We start from the raw sequence: 19,561 nt of genomic DNA, 5'->3' as shown, positions 1-19,561 counted from the left end.
ATATTGTGGTCCTTGAGCCATGTTCTCATATGGTCCATGAATATTTGGATGAGGTTAGTTCTTTTCTTGTGTCAACCTCATTTAAAAATGAAACAAGGGGTAACGAGGATCATTATTGGTCTTGTGTCAACCTTGTTAAAAAATGAAACAAGGAGTCATGAGGATAGTTTCTGGTCTTGTGTCAACCTCATTAAAAAATGAAACAAGGGTTGTGAGCATAGATTTTGTCTTGTGTTAAGCTCGTCAAAAAATGAAACAAGGGTCCTGAGCATAGTTCCTTGTCTTGTGTCAAGCTCATTAAAAAATGAAATAAGGGTCATGAGGATAGTTCTTGGTCTTGTGTCAACCTCATTAAAAAAATGAAACAAGAGATGAGGAGAGTCCCTGGTCTTGTGTCAACCTCGTTAAAAAATGATACAAGGGGTCATGAGGATAATTCTTGGTCTTGTGTCAACCTTGTTAAAAAATGAAACAAGATATGAGGATAGCTCTTTTCTTGTGCCGACCTTGTTAAAAAATGAAACCAACGAGAGATGCAGCATAGTTCCTTGTCTTGTGTCAAGCTCATTAAAAAATGAAACAAGGGTCTTGAGGATAGTTCTTTTACTGTGTCAACCTCGTTAAAAAATGAAACAACTCCCTTTTCCAAATCAAGTCTTTGATCAAGATCTTGTAAAATCCCAGTCAAGTCTTTCTAAGATCTCAAAAGTGAAACTTCATGAAACCAAATCCAAGCATAGTTCTCCATGGTTCAAGCTAGTGTAAAAATGAACTCACACCTAATTTACATCTCGTGATTGTCATTTTTTTCTGCTAGATGAGCCTTGCTTGTTTCATTCCATTGTCACCATATCTTTGGCCAATCATATGCTTTCACTTGGTCATTTTCCTTTCCTGAGGAACTACAATGATGAGTGATTTTATTAGCCAACCTCTTGACCATTATGTGTTTTGAGCAGTTCCTCCATTGTCGGAACCAATTTCTACCCTTTATACCACTCATTCCATCATGACAAGTCACCTTTAAGCTCTTTTCCAACTCATAAAAAATGAAAAGATTGCGAAGTATTTTTTTCCTTTTTGACTCGTTAAAGAGAATAAAAATGGGGGGTCCGCTTTCAGATCTTTTCCAACACTTTAAAAGCAAAAAGATGGTTGAGCCCTTGTCGTTTTGAACTGGTTAGTAGATATGAAACTTTGTGCGTGCAATATAAGTTTACCCCTTTTTCGGGTTGGGAGGCACTATTTACGAAAAAGGTACTCCTTGGTTGAAATGGTCAAGTGGTTCTCTTAAGTATTGTTTTCTACCTTTTCGGGATCGAGAGACCCAAACATACGAAAAGGGACCATGTAGAGTTTTCTCTTACGTGTCTTTTTCAAACTCTCTAAACATGGAGAAGATACTGAGTTACACCTTTGTCAGACTCGTTAAACTATTAAATGACATCGGATTTGTCACCATGATGAACATGAGTTTCTTTTTCCTAGGGCTTGTTAAACTTAATAGGTCGGGTTCGTCTAAAGTATGAACTTATATTACAGGCATATGCTATCCCCTTCAAGCTTGTGTTTCAAAAATAATTGGGGTACTTGACAGAAATCGTGGGGGGAATTTGGAAGTATTCTGTTGGTTGTATTAATTATTACAACAGCTTGTCACTCTTGGACATCGACACTCTTTCTGCTTCGTGTCAGGTTGGGATATCCTCACTTTATTGTTGGCTTTTGGGTTTTGGGTTATCCATTTTGCCTCGTTCCATTTGATCCTTACTGCATCATTATGACCTTTGATCCCTGGTGATTTTTCCAATCACTCTTCCCACAAGAGAGGTGATAGGCAAGCCCGCAATTCCAAGATTTTATGATACAATATCTAATAAAACAAGAGAAAGATTGCAATGCTTTGAAACAAGAAAAAGAAGTAAACAAAAGGGAGGAACTAAAGCCTCTAGGTTGGGCCCAAACCCAATGGTTTCAACCCTCCAAAACTAACTCAGATGCAGATCAATGGTAAACTCCTCATTAATAAAAAATAATAGTCTCATACATCATATGAAAGTTAAGAATAGCAATGTCAAGCACTAGGATCTTAGTAACTACTCTTAGCTACAAAAAACAATTGGATCCTAATAAGCCTTTCAGTTGGTTTACTTATACCAAAATGATTGAGGGGAAAATTCCTTGAAAGGAGGAATCCTCCCCTCCAAAATATGGAGATTTGTGAATCTAGTTCCCTTTGTCCTTGTCATGCACTTGGAGTTCCTTAGCTACTAGTAAATTTGAGTTTTAAGAGAGGATTTGGTGATATCAAACCAATTTAGGGGGTTAATGACATGGGAAATCTCCCTATATTCTCTCTTGGTGTATCTATCAAGCCCTTTCATGGTAAATATCTCTAAAAATTTTTATTTGACCTCCATATTAATCACATTAGGCCATACAATATGATACACATGTTTTAGTATTACTACTAAGCATATTATGGCTAAAAATGTGAATTAATGTGAGAAAACGAGAGTTTAAGGGATGGACGATAACACAATGAGTTCCAAAAGATACTTATTGATGGGGCCCATAATGACCCTCGTAATCCTTTTTTTCATTAAGTCCTATATTTTCTTCATTTTCCTTTAGTTTTCCTTTAATCTCCCTCTCATGCAAATTTGTATCTCTTCACCTTCCTTTTCTCCTATTTTCCCTTATTTCATAAATAAAATTCCAATTAGTGCCTATTTTCCTTTATTTCATAAACAAAGATTCCAATTAATTCCTATTTTCCTCTGTCAATTTCTTTAGCCATTAATAAACTGAAAGTGATTCTTATTGTAGTGCTTTTCCCAAATTTAAGCTTTGAATATGTTTCCCATGACCTTGGTCTTATTTTTCCTTTATTAACCTTTATTACATGAACTTTCAACCCAGTGTTGTCATAGAAAGAAATTTGGCTAGGTTGAATTGTACCTACCTCTAACATTTCTCCATCCATACATTGAATTTCACTCTTTTGGCCATAGGGATATATGAAAGGTTTGAAGTTTGAAGTACTTCCTGAAATCAAGCGAATAGCAGGATCATGATCATGAATAGGTGGGAGGCCTTTGGGAGTCTTAAATACCTTGGAATGATTGTCCAAGATTCTTTAGATATCTAGAGAAACAAATTATTTCGATGTTTGAACATATAATGAGCATAATTGTGGAATTATGCCTCGTTTTTCTTTCTTCAAAATATTTGTCATGCCATTAGATCTTATTATATTCCTTGGTTTCCTTGTGATGCCCCTAAATTCAATTTCCTTTCCTTCCCAAGAAAATTTCAAGAAAAGTACTTGAAAATTAAAATCTATTGTCCCCAAAGATTGAAAGCATTGGATTCCTAATACAACATCAACATCACCCATTGGAATGGAAAGCATTGGACTATTCAATACAAATTCCCCCATGGTTAGATTGATATTATGGAATTTCCCTAAGAAAATTATAGTTCCTGCATTTGGAACCATCACTTAACACTCTAGAGTCATGTATATAAAGCAAACCAATCCCTTGCCTATCTTAAACGTAAAAAAATAATGGGTACTACGAGAATCGATCATCACTATTACCTTTTTTTCTTAATATATCCTTCTATATTGAGAGTTTGAGGAGTGGTAATTCATGCCACTGCATTGCAATATATATTTAAATTGATTTCTTCTTTCTTTGTGGACGTTTGCTAGTGTATAGCCTATTTTTTTATGTTTCTTGTTCCTTTTCTTCATTCTCTTAGCAATCTATGTAAAATATTTTATTCTCAACACTCTTATGATCCTAACTGTATTTTCTATCACAAATGTAACAAAGAGATTTTGATCTTTTCTCATTGAGTTATTGTGATTTAAACCTTATAGGTTGTGGGGGGTTATGAGCAACAAAACTTCCATATTTATAGTTATGAGTGGTAGACTTCCTTGTTTCCATAATTTTGCTTTCAACTTTTCTTGCGACCTTGAATGTCTTCTTCAATGAATTACGTTCCCAAAGGTGAAACTCATGTTGGATTTTATCATTTAAAGCACCTATGAAGACATAAATCCTATGCTCCTCTTGAATATCATTTACCTTGATATTCAATCTTTGGAAGCCCTCAATGTGATCTGTCATTGAACCTTTTTTTTTAAGATTTATCAATTAGCTAAAGAAGGTATTTCTCTATATATGCTCATAATGTTCTACCATTCTTCTATAAAATTTATGCAAGTGACAAATGATTTATGAGAAAAAAGGCATTGCTATCACACAAAGTGATTTTGTTCTAAATATAAATATGCAATGCATACCTTTTGTGTGTGTGGCACATCATGTAGATCAAAGAATTGATCCATCTGTAGTATCCATGTTACCATATCCTTGCCATCAAAATTTCTCATATCAATCTTTGGAATGTTGTTAGTATTCAACCCACTTGTTTAGTCTCTAAAATCATAATCCGTATTCCTTTTGTTGTCATCATGATTTTCATGGAGTACCTTTTCACCACTAGGAATCATTTCTTGTAGAAACTTTTTCAAACCTTCCTTCAAAACTTCCATGTCCCTTTTCATTTATGTTATTAAACCTTCCATCTTGACATTCGTGATTACTTCCTTGTCATATATTAAACCATTCTTCAAACCATCGATCTTAGCTTCTGGTTCTTTTGTGGTTACTCTTTGCAAGAGTGAAATTCATTGCACTTGGTTTCGTAATTTTGATGTATCATATTTTAATTTCTTCCTATTATTCAAGCATCATACTAGAGCTTTATATTTCCCTACTGTGTGTATAAATTTTCTTCTTACAACATATTGGGACCAAATAAATTTATATCCTTCACTATGCTCTATGAATCACTTCAAACATTTTTTTTAAATACTCAACTTTTTATTTCTTTTAGGAGCTCAATATTGAAACTATTTTATCTTTGTAATTTATACTCTCCAAGATATGAAATTTCATCCTATGGTAGTCCTATGAGTATTATTTCTAACTCCATAAGTTATAATGAGATTGGTTTTTTCAATATAAAGTTATACTCAATCGCTCACGATGACCTTATTACTAACTAGTCCAGTAGAGTGAACTTGTAAGGAATTCCACGTAACGCTATTTCAATTTTTAACCCAAAAAATGATAGAAAACAAACTATAGTCCATGCACTTTCAGTGATTTTTTATGAAATTAAAATCTAATACTTAGAGAAATTTATGATGATTTTCCTTAGGTCACCTATTTGAGACTAAATGTTGGAGCATGCAAAAACCCTAACTTCTTCAGACCATATCTTAAAAACATTAGCTGACTAATACATGAAATTTCTACACTATGTTCATCACGATTTTGGTTCTGCATGGTAAACAATTAATCTACTGAAGCCTTGTAGAAAATGCACCATAACAAAATTCTAAGATTCTCTGTTTGATGTAGCGAAACCCCAAAATCTAAAGTTATGATACCAAATGTTATGCAAGCAGATCGCAATACAAAAGAAAAGATAAATCAACGACTTGAGAATTAGAATTTTTGAGGGGTAAACCTCAATTACATCACATAAATGAACAATTCCTATATGGTATATGTTAGCACTCCATAAATTTCTCTAAGCTGACGAGATAAATCCCAAAGGTAACCACAAACCTTTTTTAGGCTAAGGCCCATCCCCCCTAGCCTTGGAGAGGGCTATCTCTGATCCAGATTTAAATAGGAACACAACAGATTACAGATATAACCATGCATATAGAGATGAAGTGGAAATAATACTTCATTTCATTAATGTAAAATACTGACATATGCTTACAAATAGAAATGGAAATAAACCAACTGAGCTATGGTAGCTTATCTCGGAGAAGAGATGTGGCAGCTACATGCCTCTGAAATGTGTTACAATGTTGCTAAAAGGCTTATTTATTGTTGAGAAATAATGGGAAACCATAAAGATCCAAAAACATATCCCTAGAAGATGAAACACCAAACTGTGGGCCCCGTTTGGAGAAATTGGTACATCAACTTCTCAGGGTCATAACTTTGGCATATGACATCCATTTGACACACAAAATATCTCGTTACAATGGTCTATCCAATAACTATAACTTTGGGAAGAGAAACATCTGCCCACATCAACGATGCTCCCAAATTTCCCCAAAAATGTCGTTTAGGGCCTCAAAACGGCTTCAAAAGTTTAGGACCCGAAAACTGCTAAAAGTAGTAAATTGTGCTACAATTAAGGAAACTGAAAAAATAAAAGAGAAAGTTGTGGGGGGTCCAAGTGGGATAGGTGGGTGGCCACCAACATCCACTTGGATCAATCTCACTAGAAGTTCACTAAGTCAATGAAGTGACTCAAATATTTCATGATATTAAGTTGGTTACGAGGATCAAAAAGGTAGGTTTAAGTTATTTTCTGAAGGTTGGTGAAAGAAGGAAGATCCACTTCGAATAGGCTGAGTATAGTTAGTGATTCAAGTGAATAAGGGATGATGATGATATATTGAGTCGGGGAAAGAGAGGCAGCTTTGTCAATAATTAACCAATTTTCATTGTAGTGAATGGATGAGTGCAACATCAAATGGTGATCATAAGAGAATCAAAAATACAAATGGATTCAAATTTTGATTAGAAGAAAAGGAAACACAAGAATGCTCATCTAATATAAAGCAGAGCACAAAGTGAATTCTGCAAATTTCCTTTAAGTTGAGCATGAATAATTTTCACACCATGGAAACATAAGAAACACTGGAAAAAAAAAGAATACAAATACCAATAGATTCCTAACACAAGGATCCCTATTAAAACACCTTCTGTCTTATTCTATTCACTTGAGGAAATGATACAAAAATGCAAAATTTGCATACTAGCTTCTTCACGTTGACCAACCCATTTTTCATCTTTTTCCATCATTAAATACAAAGAGGAATTCAAAATTACCACTAGGTGTTTGAATTCATTGCATGGAAGCTAAAATACTAGATACAATGTATGATTTATTCACTAGGTGGATCAAATCAGTTCAAAATTACAACATACTCTTTTTTCAAACAAAAAACTAACTAAAGTTAATCATAAAAGTTGCAACTTTTTATCATTAGAAAAAAACATAAACACTTTATCTTATACATCTAACCCTATATGGATAACAAAATTATCTCACAATATCTTATATTAACACTAAAATCTCAGACTAATGATGGAAATAGAAAAGTAAGCTTAGGCTATGTTGCGTAGCGGTTCCATCCTTCCATGCTTTCATGTGTGTTGGAGGACAACTTGGTTTATGGATGGGTGTTGAGTAGACCTATGAGTAGGCAATGGACCATTCCATATGTTCTATTATAAATGGAAACCTCAAAGCATCCCTTCCACCTGTGTGTAGCATGTGCACGACAATTACATAGCAATGTGGAACACTTGTGCAACATAATTTCAAAATTGTGTTTGGAACTTTCTTCACACCTCAAAGCATCCATTTCACCTATGTGCATCATATGCACAAAAATTGTGAAGGACTGTGCAACATAATTTCAAAAATGTGTGGTTATAAGAACCCCACTGAATTTCGATTATACACCAGCAACCTCCAAAATGAAAAAATATCTATACATTTTCACATTTTCAAGCTAAAATCCAAAAATTTCATCATTTTGTCAACAAAAATTGCAAAAATGGGCCACCAAGTGACACATGTAACTCCCAAATGGTAGCAATTGTGTAAAATATGAGATATTTTTTTATATGAGATTTTTTTGAGGAAAAACCTTTCTCAGCTTTCTCAAATTATTTCCTAGCTCCTCATAAATTGTTCTGGAAAATCATGGCTAAAACAGTAAAATACACAGTCTAAAAAATAGGCCTTAAATATGCATTAGAAACTGTTGATATATGACAGTTGTGTAGAAACTAGAATAGGTTATTGTGCTATGGTTCATTCTTGAGAAAAACCTATTTTCATTTTTTGAAATTTGGCTCCCTGTGGTTGAAATCAACCTTTCAAACTGATGGCTAAAATAAGGTATTTTGTGTAGCATTGTGCAACGAATAGTCTGAGTGACACTGATGCACAATGAGCTTTCCACAGTGAGTGAAACATTTTTTTATTGTTAATTACTAACTTGGAATCAACATATGGTCTTTTGAATTAATGGTCATTTATGCTTCACATCCTCAAAATTATATTTTGTAAAGTGGCCTAAAAATATTGAAGTGGAATTTCCCTCTCATTTCTAAAGGTTCTTTAACCCCTATCCTTCACTCATCCCCTTGGAAGGGTTAGTGTAACAACCCCGAGTTGAATTTCAATGTAGATAAATAATGTATGGACATTAGAAAGGAAAAAATAAAACAAAGGTCATGGGACATGTTTTCCAAGTTGAATGATGGGAAGAACATTAAGTTGGGATCCACTTGTGATTAATTATTTATTGGCTATGGAAATTGGCATTGGCGAGAGGCATAAGGAAATAAATAGTAAATTATTTATTACAAACTAGAAAGGAACATGTGGCAAGGATGCCAAAGAAATAAAGGAAAATTGAATAAATTCCACTTCCGCAGGTGAGGAAGAGGAAGAGACAAGAAAATGAAAAAAAGAAGTAAAATAATATGCATGCAATAGAAAATGAAGGAAAAGAAAAAGAAAAGAATTTTTTTTTGGAGAGACAACATTCTAGCAATCCCTTTGCGGGGGGAGGAAGAGAGAGAGAGAGAACACTAGGAAGGGAGACGAGAAGAGAACTTGGACATAAGCAAGGAAAAAGAAAAGGGAGCAAGGAGCACAAGAGGAATTCACTTGAAAACCAAGAAGAAGGTTTGTCCCAACAATAAGAGAGGGCATAAAATAGTTGTGGATTTTTAGGTAATAGTGTGCATGTTTTCTTATCTTGATAGGATCTAAATGCATTGTTTATGCATGTGTTTATTGGCCATTCTTGCTACCATTGGCATGGGATCTTATTGGATTGACAATCATGTACAACCTTTCCTTATGCCATTTCCTTGATAACCATGATGTAGTGGTTTCTTTGTTTGGTTGAGCTTTGGCTTATCGATAGATTTTGGATCCTGGTTGAGGTGGTCCCAGGAAAATCCCAAGGGTTGAGGGTGGATATTATTTTCTCTGGGAAGCTCTTAATAGGTGGGTGGAGATAGGAAAATTCCTTTGGGTATGGTGAAGAAATTATGAGGCATCCAAGATTTTGTTGGTTTTGGTGATTTATAAACCCAGTGTTGGGTGAAATGATTGTGGTATGACGGCAGAGGTGGCTTCCTCTAGATTCATTGTATGGTTATATATTTTTTTTATCCCATGTTATCCCACATTAATTCTTGGAGTATGGCACGGGGGTGTGTAACACCCTCCTCCCACACCTACTCAAGTAACCAGCTAATCAGGGTAAACATGGCAGGAAGAGTTACTATGATATGGTTCAACTCCCTATGTATTAGTTAAGGAAGTGGAACTGATAGAACACAACCATATTGACCTTCTACACATGAAACAAAACCCCCAGGATCCATCCAACTCATCCAGGTGACCAACCCCTAAGACAAACTGACATTTTGTTGCATTAAAGCCTCAGTCACTCCCTTAAGATGGGCCTACATGCCACTGGGAGCCTCCGATCAGTCCCACAAAGAAGCATGCCTATGACCGAAGAATTTTCTAGGTAGTTCTATGTCAATGACTCTGGATTCGGTGCCCCCTTTTTAGGGCCAGGAATCAGGCCACTTCCCATACCTACATCAAACTTCCATAAATGAAAAGTAACATCAAAACAATGACACAAATGAAAATACTTGAACAACGACTTGATTGGACCCCTACAATCCATGACAGGCATTTTTTCAAACATATCACAAATATGCATTCTACGAGTTTAAACAATAGATATGATCATAGGGGCCTCACACTTATCTGAGGATCACTAAGGAACATTTTTCCTCATCAAAATAACTCCACTACCATATATTAAGCCATATATTCAATGTAAATTTAGTGATTAATGAAAACATGATGAGAGACATAAAATTTCATTGTCATAAAAATCACTCATAACTAACATATAACAAATAGAAATATCAAGGATATAACAACCATATAAGCCATAGATGAACAAGTATATTTACCCATAAAATACCAAGGAGGAAGAGATATTATTGATGATTGCATAAGCTAACTAGGTTTGGGACTTCCATGAACCACCCAACCATATACTAGGCTGAACCAAATCTTTCTTTCAACTAGTCATCCCTGTGCCATATTGCAAGCATAAATGTGGCATATTATAAACTAAATCAATCAAAACCAAACCAGGGATTCCATAGGAAAATTCACCTCAATCCTCAACCACTAATCCTATGTCACGGTTATGCATCATTAATCATCACTAGATTGGTCTCTATCCAAGTTGTGTAGGTCTCAAGAACATTTGTTCCAACCAGGGCTTCCAAGACTAGTAACTCAATGCACAGGAGTCGTCGGCCTTCTAGAGCGTTTGTCCAACCGAGCTTCCTGAATTAGTAGCTCAACCCACCAAGGGCTTCCAGATCATTTTTCGAACCAAGGATTCGAAGGCTAGTAACTCAACCTAAGCTGTTATAGGGCTTCCAAAGAGTTCGTCCAACCAAGGCTTCTAGTAACTAATAACTCAACCCATAGTCAAAGGAACATGAGAACCAAACAGTGAAAAAAAATACAATGCACAACACCAAAGCTATCCCGGAAATGGAAAGGATATAAAAAATCATTGTCATTCCAAGCAATTATCCATGCCAATTATAGATCATAACCAAGTGACCACATGCATATTATGTCATGCATGCCAAAACTAGCAAGAAAATCATACATGCAACTTGGTACCTACAAGAAAAATCCATTGTAGTTGCTAATCTTGATGTTCTATTTCAATTTCCTACTTCTCCTTTGCCTTCTTACTACAAATATCAAGTATGCCACACTCCTCCAAGAGTTCTCTAAGAAAAATCCAAGTGTCCAAGAGTATTAGAGAGAGAGAGAGAGAGAGAGAGAGAGAAACGAGAGCTCAAAAACTAAACTGATCAAAAAGCCATGAACTGATCCTCATAAGAATTTTTATTAATGAGGCCTCTATTTTCCTAACTTTCCATTATTTTCCCTTCATTTTCCTCCCCACATGCAACCTATTACCTTACACCTTCCTTTTCTCCTAATTTTCATCATTTTCTTAAATAAAATGCCAAATCATGCCTCTTTTCCTTTCCAAATCCTTTACCATTTCCTTTTCCAATTTCCATAGTCATTAATAAATCAAATGAACAACCACACTAGCATGTTTTTCCCAACATTCAACTTGGAATAGATGTCCCATGACCAAGATCTTGTTTTACCTTTATTAATTTCTTACATAGATTTTTGACCAGGGTTGTTACAGGGTGCTTGGGTTGGAAGAAATATGTGGTTCATCCCAATATATGGTCGGGTGGTACATTGAAGTCCCTCACTTGGTTAGAACTATTCATATGTTATTATGTGTTATTATTTGATGATATCAATGAGGAAATTTTTTTGTTTATTGTGTGATTATGTGGGTTATTTTTCATGGCCTCATTATGGTTAAATGTTGGTTACATGCATTATATATTTCTTATAGTTTGACATGCTCTTGTTATTGATCTTTCTCATGGTTTGATAGGATCTTGAATATTTTATATGAATGCATGAGCTAATGTATGTTTTTTACTTTTATTTTTGAGTAGCTTGGGAGGTAATCCGAGCCCTAGGGTTTAAGGTTTGGAGGTTGGAGTGCCAAAAAGTTATTTGTGGGCATGGAACCCAAGGTTGGGGTTTTTCCCCCATTGACATTTAGTCAAAAACCATGAAGCATGTTGGACATGTGATCCATGCATATGATAGAGGGCATTGAGAGGAATCCAAAAAAACAAGAATCATCTAATTTTGAGTTATCTACGATGGGATATGATTTTTTTAAGATAATGATGGGTTTTTGGATAGTCAAGTCATGAGGTAGAGAAGTTTTTGGAGGAAAAGGCGTGGAGGAGAGAGGGATAGTTTGGCATAATTATTTCTCTATTATAGGTCCAAGTTTACCTTAGGTGGAGGTCATAGACTAAGGATGAGTTCAAGAATATTTTGAAGTGCGGTTAGTTGAGTTTCTTCTCTCCTTGATAGGTCACAGCCCTAGATCTCATTTATGGGTGGGTGATAGGCCTTAAGTATCTTGTACAAGAGGGTCATAGCTGTTGTAGTTTTCATAGTCAACCATAATGTTCACAGGAAGGAGTTTGTGCTTCTTTGGGAGTTGGTTGTAGCCTAATCCTACAAAAAGGTTGGATAGAGATTCATGGAGGAAGGTCATAGTTAATAATGTGTTTTTTGGGCAAGTTTAGTGGGGTTGTTGTAGAGTGGCACATGCCCTAACTAGGAGCATCCAAGACAGCAGATGTTGCAACACTTCATAAGGAGGTATGCCAAGTATGTGATGTGTTTTATGTTAGAATATTCTAGCTGGATCACTCCTACTATGGAAAGTTTTTCTAACCTATCAAAGCTAAGTATTAGGGTTGTCTTAGATTTTTAGAAACCCTAAATAGGAGAAGGTTCTACAATGGATTATTAACAGAGGTATTTGGTATCTTTAGGCTGTTCGATGGAAACGTGTAGGTAGCCCAAAGTAACCATATATAAATAAGAAAGAACGACATTAACTGTTGTGTGATTGAGTGAAGATTGTAGCCTAATGTGCAATGATTTGATGGAAAAAAGTGATTGCTAGATTAGAAGATTAGAGCTTAGGTGTTGGCCAACCTAGAAGAGCATATTGGAACAACCCGCTTTCATTGAAGAAAAAGTGACTTGCAACAGTGATAGATAGCGGCACTTCTGGATTATCTATGTGTTTTTTGTTGATGGAATAAGGGGTAGCTAGAGAGAATATCATAAGCGAAGGACCGACAGGATGATATACGACATAGAGGTTGTGATTATGCACTAAAGAAACGAGATTGTAATTGTATCTTGTATCTTGTATTCTTATACATATTGATATTTGATGGCCATTATCCCTTGTACGAGATCCCTAGACTATTGTACTATATGTTAATGATATAACAAAGTTGGGTTACATATATTATTTTTGTTGTTGTTATTGTGCACATGATTGATTTACTACATTATATTGTTTCGTTGTGAAAAGTAGATTTGTTGAGATTCTTGGTCTAGTAGCGTGAGAGATTTAAGATTCTATCTTACAAACCAAGGTCATGGAAATTCAACATGGTATCAAAGAGTTTCTAAGCTACTTTAAGAGACAGTGAATAAGAAGAGTGCAAATCGAAGTACAACTTTAAGAGGGAGTTGGTGACATTGTAGGTGAAGAGCTCACTACAATGTCGAAGTTGCAGGTTGATGTCCTATTCGAAGACATGTTGGAAGGATAGTCCAACTATAGTCCATGGAAGGAAAGGATCAAGTTGGTCTTACAAGTCAACAAGATCTAAGAGTTCCTTGAGAAATCCATCAAGAAACCAATTGACCCTAAGGAACTGGAAGTGTATGAGGATTTGGATAGGAAGGCGAGATTGATCAATCTTGATGGTGTGAAGGATCCCCTAATACCTCATTTTTTTGGGAAGAACACTACACATGAGATATGGATGGATCTTCAAAATTTGTTCCGGAATAAGAATGAGAACCGAAGTTGGTATTGGAGGCTAAGTTAAATTACACCAAGATGATACAAGGTGAAGGAGTGACTTCACATCTGATGCAATTGCCTTAGGTCAAAGATGACCATGTTATCGTCAGGGTGACTATTTTAGTTTCTGATATAGTGAGGATTTCTTTGAAAGGGTTCACCAAGGAATTGAATTCATTCATCAAGGGGATCATTGCTAGTGTGAAGTTTCCTGACTAGAATAGGCCATGGGATGACTTCCATCAGGAAGAGTTGTGAGATGAGGATCTCTATTCAAAGAAGAAGGCTTTAGATGGTGATGTGGAACTTGAAAAATGAATGAAGAGTATGAAGAAGAAGGACTTGAGTAAAGTCAAGTGCTTAAACTGTGGCGAGATGGATCATTTTTCATCGAAATGTCATCTGAAGATGAAGAAGGAGGATGATGAGAAGAAGAAAAGGAAACAAGTCACTAGTGTTGACACTTCTGCTGAGATAGATGATCTCACCAGGAGGTTGGAGGAGGAGGACATTAAGATATCTCATTTCTCAGAGAGTACCATAGATGGGGCTTCATTTTATGTGGACAATGGTGTGTTAAACATATGAAACGGTCATAGGAGGTATTCAAGACTCTAGCTAAGTGGGACTCGAAGTTGCACAAGGTAATGGGAAACAAGAGTTAGAAGGAGAACCAAGGATTGAGAGTTGTGCCATTCAAGATGGAGTTGGGATAAGTGATGTAGGTCTAGGATGTACTTTTTTTACCAAGACTCATATATAGTGTGATATTTATCTAGATTATCAAGAATAAGGGGTTTAAGGTCTTATTCCAAGATGGAAAGGAAATACTCAGTCATAAAGGCTCTAGTTCTTCTTGTATTATGATTGGAGTTAGATAGCATGGTTTATATATAATAATGAGCATGCCTATGGATCATGGGAAGAAGAAGTAGGACAACTAGGTACAGGTTACGAAGAAGTAGGTGTAGGTGTAGGCTTCAAAGGTGATGGTACAGATTCTAGAGAACAAGGTCTAGTTTCTAAAGGGTCAGGGGGAGTCAAGTTGTAGAGGGAGCTTGTAGGTCCAGATGGAGACTTTGCAGCACAATAATAGCACATGGCCAATGTGGAGAAATGGTAATTCTACATATACCAAGAAGGAATCATGGAGAAATTGGAAAGAGATAAAGCAAAAGAAGAAGAGGCGGGAAGCTTCTAGTCACAATGACACTTCTAACAGAGACATAGTTCACACTACAGAGATTACTGCAAATTTGAGCACCAGGAGTTGGGTGAGCGTTGCAATTAGTAATGACGATGATGAGTTACTTCCTACTATTGGAAGTTCATCCCTCACTAATATGGAGTGTTGATTTTTTAGTATCTTTGGAGGTAATCCAAGCACTAGGGTTTGGGGTTTGGAGGTTGGAGCACCACCAAAGACATTTGTGGGCCTGGAACCCAAGGTTGGGGTTTTGCATCCATTTATGTTTTGGCCAAAACCATGGATAATTTTGGACATGTGATGAATGGAGATGATATAGTGCGTGGAGAGAAATACAGGGCTACAAGAATCATCGAAATCCGAGTTTTCTACGATGGGCTATGAATTTTTAAAGATGATGATGGGTTTTTGGACAGTCAAGTCATGTAGGATTGAGGTAAAATTGTCCAAAAGACATGTCTCTTTGAGAATTCATGGAGCCATTCTTTAGTGTATAAATAGAAGTTGTATGGAGGTCATTTCAATCATCCAAAAATGTTCATCTATATCTTGTGTAAACACATCTTAGGAAGAAAAGTTTGTGGAGGAAAAGGTGTCGAGGAGAGAGGGTTGGTTTGGAATAATTCTTTCTCTACTATAGGTCTGAGTATACTTCAAATGGAGGCCGCATACTAAGGGTGATTTCAGACTGTTTTGAACTGTGGTTGGGTGAGTTTCTTCTTTCCATGCTTGGCTACAACCCTAACTATCATTTTTCGGTAGGCCGCAAGCCTGGAATATCTCATACAAGAGGATTGTAGGTGTTGTAGTTTTCACAGTCATCCACAGAATGTACATGAAGGATTTTTTTCTTGTTTTAGGGTTGGTTGCAGCCCAAGCCTAAAACAAGTTTGGACAATGATTCATGGAGGAATTCCATAGTTAATAAGATGTTTTTTAGGCATGTTTGGTGGGGATGTTTTAGAGTGACAAGTGCCCTAACTAGGAGTAGACAAGATGACAGATGTTGCAGCACTTCAGAAGGAGGTATGCAAGGTATGTGATGTATTTTGTGTGAGAATATGATAGTTGGATCAATCCTAGTGTAGAGAATTTGGGTAACATGTGGAAGCCAAGTGATAGGATTTCCTTAGGTGGTTAAAAACCCTAACTAGCAATAGATTCTACAGTGGATAATTGACAAAGATATTGGGCGTCTTTGGACTATTAAATGGTAGTGTGTTGGTAGCCCAAAGTATCCCTAGAGTAGCAACAAATAAGGACGTTGATTGTTTCTTGATTGGGTGAAAATTGGAGCCTCATATGAAATGATTTGATGGAAAACGTGACTCCTATATTGGAAGATTGGAGCTCAGGTGTTGACCAACCTAGAAGAGCAGATTAGATGAGCCCATGTTCATTGAAAGAGAAGTGACTTGCAACAATGATAGGTGGCAACCCTATTGGGGTCTCTATGTGTTATTCCTTAAATGACTAAGATTCAGATAAAGAGTAGATCAGAAGCGAAGGACTTGCAGGATGAGATACAACATAGAGGTTGTGATTGTGCACTAGTGAAATGAGATTGTCATTGCATCTTGTGTTCTTGTACTTGTGGATATTTGTGGGCCACTATCCCTTTTAGGGGAGCCCTATACTGGTGTATTATATGTTGATGATATAACGAAGTTGGGTAACATATATTATTGTTGTTGTTTTTTATGTGCATGTGATTTAGTTATTGCATTATATTGTTTAGCTATGTAGAGTAGCTTTGTTGAAATTCTTGGTTTAGTAGTGTTAGAGATTTAAGATTCTATCCTCAACACGAGGCTCCTGGAAATTCAACATGTATTCTTATAGATAGTATGAGAAAGAAGTAAGCCTTCTGGATGAACCTCTAATGAAACTAATGAAATAGTGAACAAATCATCCATTCAAACCTACAGGCACCTTGGTCACAACATGTTTGTAAAGATTGATGACTTATATTGGATAATATTGAGCAAGAAAAAATCTTGGAAATAGAGCATGAGGACTCAAGAACATTTTTGACAAAGTTATGGGTAGTTGGCCTGTAGGTTATCCTTAAAAATATTGGATCATTTCCGTAGATTTACTATCTTAACATAGAAAATTTAGTTGCAACTCCACGGAGGATGGGTTGTGTGTGCGACTAGAGGCCTCTGACCGCACATACTAGCCTTCATGTATGTAATTGGGTTGTAATCTAGGTCAAGAGGTGGGAACAACTTAGGGAAAAGGTCACCAGTGAAAATTGTTTGACGTTTGGGTGATCATGTGTCTCTGAGTGTTGTAGTAAGTTTTGGACAAGTGGACCCCATTTCCATAACTGAATCTTGGATGTTGGTTCATGCATAGTAACTCTTGGCTCATGTTTACCACGATAATTAGTTAAAAGTGGGTAAATGTAGGGCGTGGGGCTACATGGTGGTATTAGAGAAGGTCCACAACATTGGACCTCAGTGTAAATTCATATAAATATCTATGCCTATATGGTTATCATATATGCATGTCGGTTATATTATTGTTTTTTCTATTATATCCATGCACTTGATGATGTTTTCGTTTTGGTGTTATTAATGTATAAACTCTTATGCTTTGATATTATTATGTATCATGTTAATACAGATTGATCTATGTAGATACAATCGCCTCACCATAGTAAATTGAGTTAAGGTTTTTTTTGTTATGCATTTTATTTTATCTAATAGTCGTATGTTGTAGGAAAATAGAAGGCCATAAATGAAGAGAAAAATGCTTGAATACAGTTGGGCAGTATGGAGAGGGAGACTCACCTGATCTAGTGGATACATTAAGAATTCTGAGGACTTATATCATAAGTTCTAAAGGTCATAATGAGTGGCTTATTGAAGCCTAGGAAAGGCTTCAATAATGGAGCAATCATGGAGATAGATAAGAAGAAAAGACTAATGGTGTAGATGCAATTATGTCTCATAAAAGGTATAGGATGGACATGGATGATACAATAAAAAGTGGAAGAATCTTGGATACACCTCAAAGGAGGGGTAGTATGAATGAATTTTATTTTAGCTCTAAGTATAGGATACATCATCACCATTACCACCAGCATCATTATCCGAGGAGTGAGAAGGGATATTTTCCAGAGGAATTCAAGAAGCCAAGCCTCTAGTTTTTATTGTGAGACGACCAAATCAAAATATGCAGAAGCATGGCTACCTGGAATGAGAAAATTTTCTGGGCTTCATGATTACTCAAAGAATATGAAAGCCAAGATATCCACTTTCAGTCTTAAAGGAAAAGAAAATGTATGGTGGGTAGATGTCGAGCATGTCACAGACATCAAGGAAGAGAAGTTGGCTTGGGAGGAATTTGACAAAATATTTAGAAAGAAGTACCTTTTTGGGAGGTATTATGATGGAAAGGTTAAGGAATTATATGAGATCAATATGGATTCCATTACAGATGAAGGGTATACAACTAAAGTTTTGGATCTATTGAGATATGTGTTGTATAGAAACGATGAGAAAGTAAATATCAAAAGTCTCATCAATGGATTTCCATTATCATTCAAATATCAGATTGAGTTTGATGAGACTTAGTCATTGTTAAAATACATGAGGAAGTTGAAGAATTATTGTGAACAATCAAATCACAAGCCAAATTTCAAGCATGATTGGAAGGGTAGAGAAAAGACTAAAGGAAAATGACCCAAGAAACCCACCTTCTTCCTACATCTTCTTCCCTCAACCTGTAAAACCATTTTTCTAAAATGTTGTTTTACGTGCAGGCAACCTGACTAAGTCCTAAGCTTGGTTATGTACGAAGCAGTCCATATATTCTTTCAGGGATTTATCCAACTTATTTTTAGTTTCTACTTACATTTCTTCTTCATATCCTTCTAGTTCACCAAAATCAGTTAACAATACATACTATAATGAAGGAGAATATCATTTAAGGGGTCTAGTTAAAGTTGTAGATATTCTAACAGTACTAGAAGAAGTTTGAGGTTCTTGTTGATGTTTTTGTTGTTCTTGCTTCTCATTATGATTTCCTGTCACCTTTGAATTTAATTTTTATGTGATATCATCAAGCACTTTGTATTTTGTGTTTTATTTTTCATGTTTATTTTCCTGAAACTGATCTTTGTATGATACCCTTTCATTGAATACTACATCTCTACTCTTGATCATTTTATGGTTTTTATAATCATATAAGTGATAAAAAAATTTATTAACACCCTATCCAATAAAGGTACACTTCCTTGAATTTGCCTCAAGGTTTTCTATTTTCTTATTAATTTGGAAAAATGCTTCACAGCCAAAAGTATTTAGAAATGAATAGTTTACCCTTTTACTTGTCCATACTTCCTTTGAAATACCACCATCCAAGGAACTTGAAGGCCCTCTATTTATTAGATAAACAATAAAGTCTACAAAATCTACCCCAAATTGTAAGGATAACCCTACATGCAATCTCATACACCTTGCATGCTCCATGATTGTCTTGTTCCTCCTTTCTGACACACCATTTTTTTGTGGCATTCTTGGAACATCTTCTATCTATGAATTACATGCTCTTAACAGTAATTATCAATCATATTGTTGCAATATTCACCTCCATTATCTGATATGTGACACTTCAACTAATTTCCTATCTCATTCTCAACC

Source organism: Pinus tabuliformis, chromosome 8 (assembly GCF_031772625.1).
Source record: "Pinus tabuliformis cultivar Carrire ecotype Pingquan chromosome 8, CPIR1, whole genome shotgun sequence".
Taxonomy (NCBI): domain Eukaryota; kingdom Viridiplantae; phylum Streptophyta; class Pinopsida; order Pinales; family Pinaceae; genus Pinus; species Pinus tabuliformis.
The sequence above is the reverse complement of the archived record's forward strand: the minus strand, read 5'-3'. Positions refer to the sequence as shown.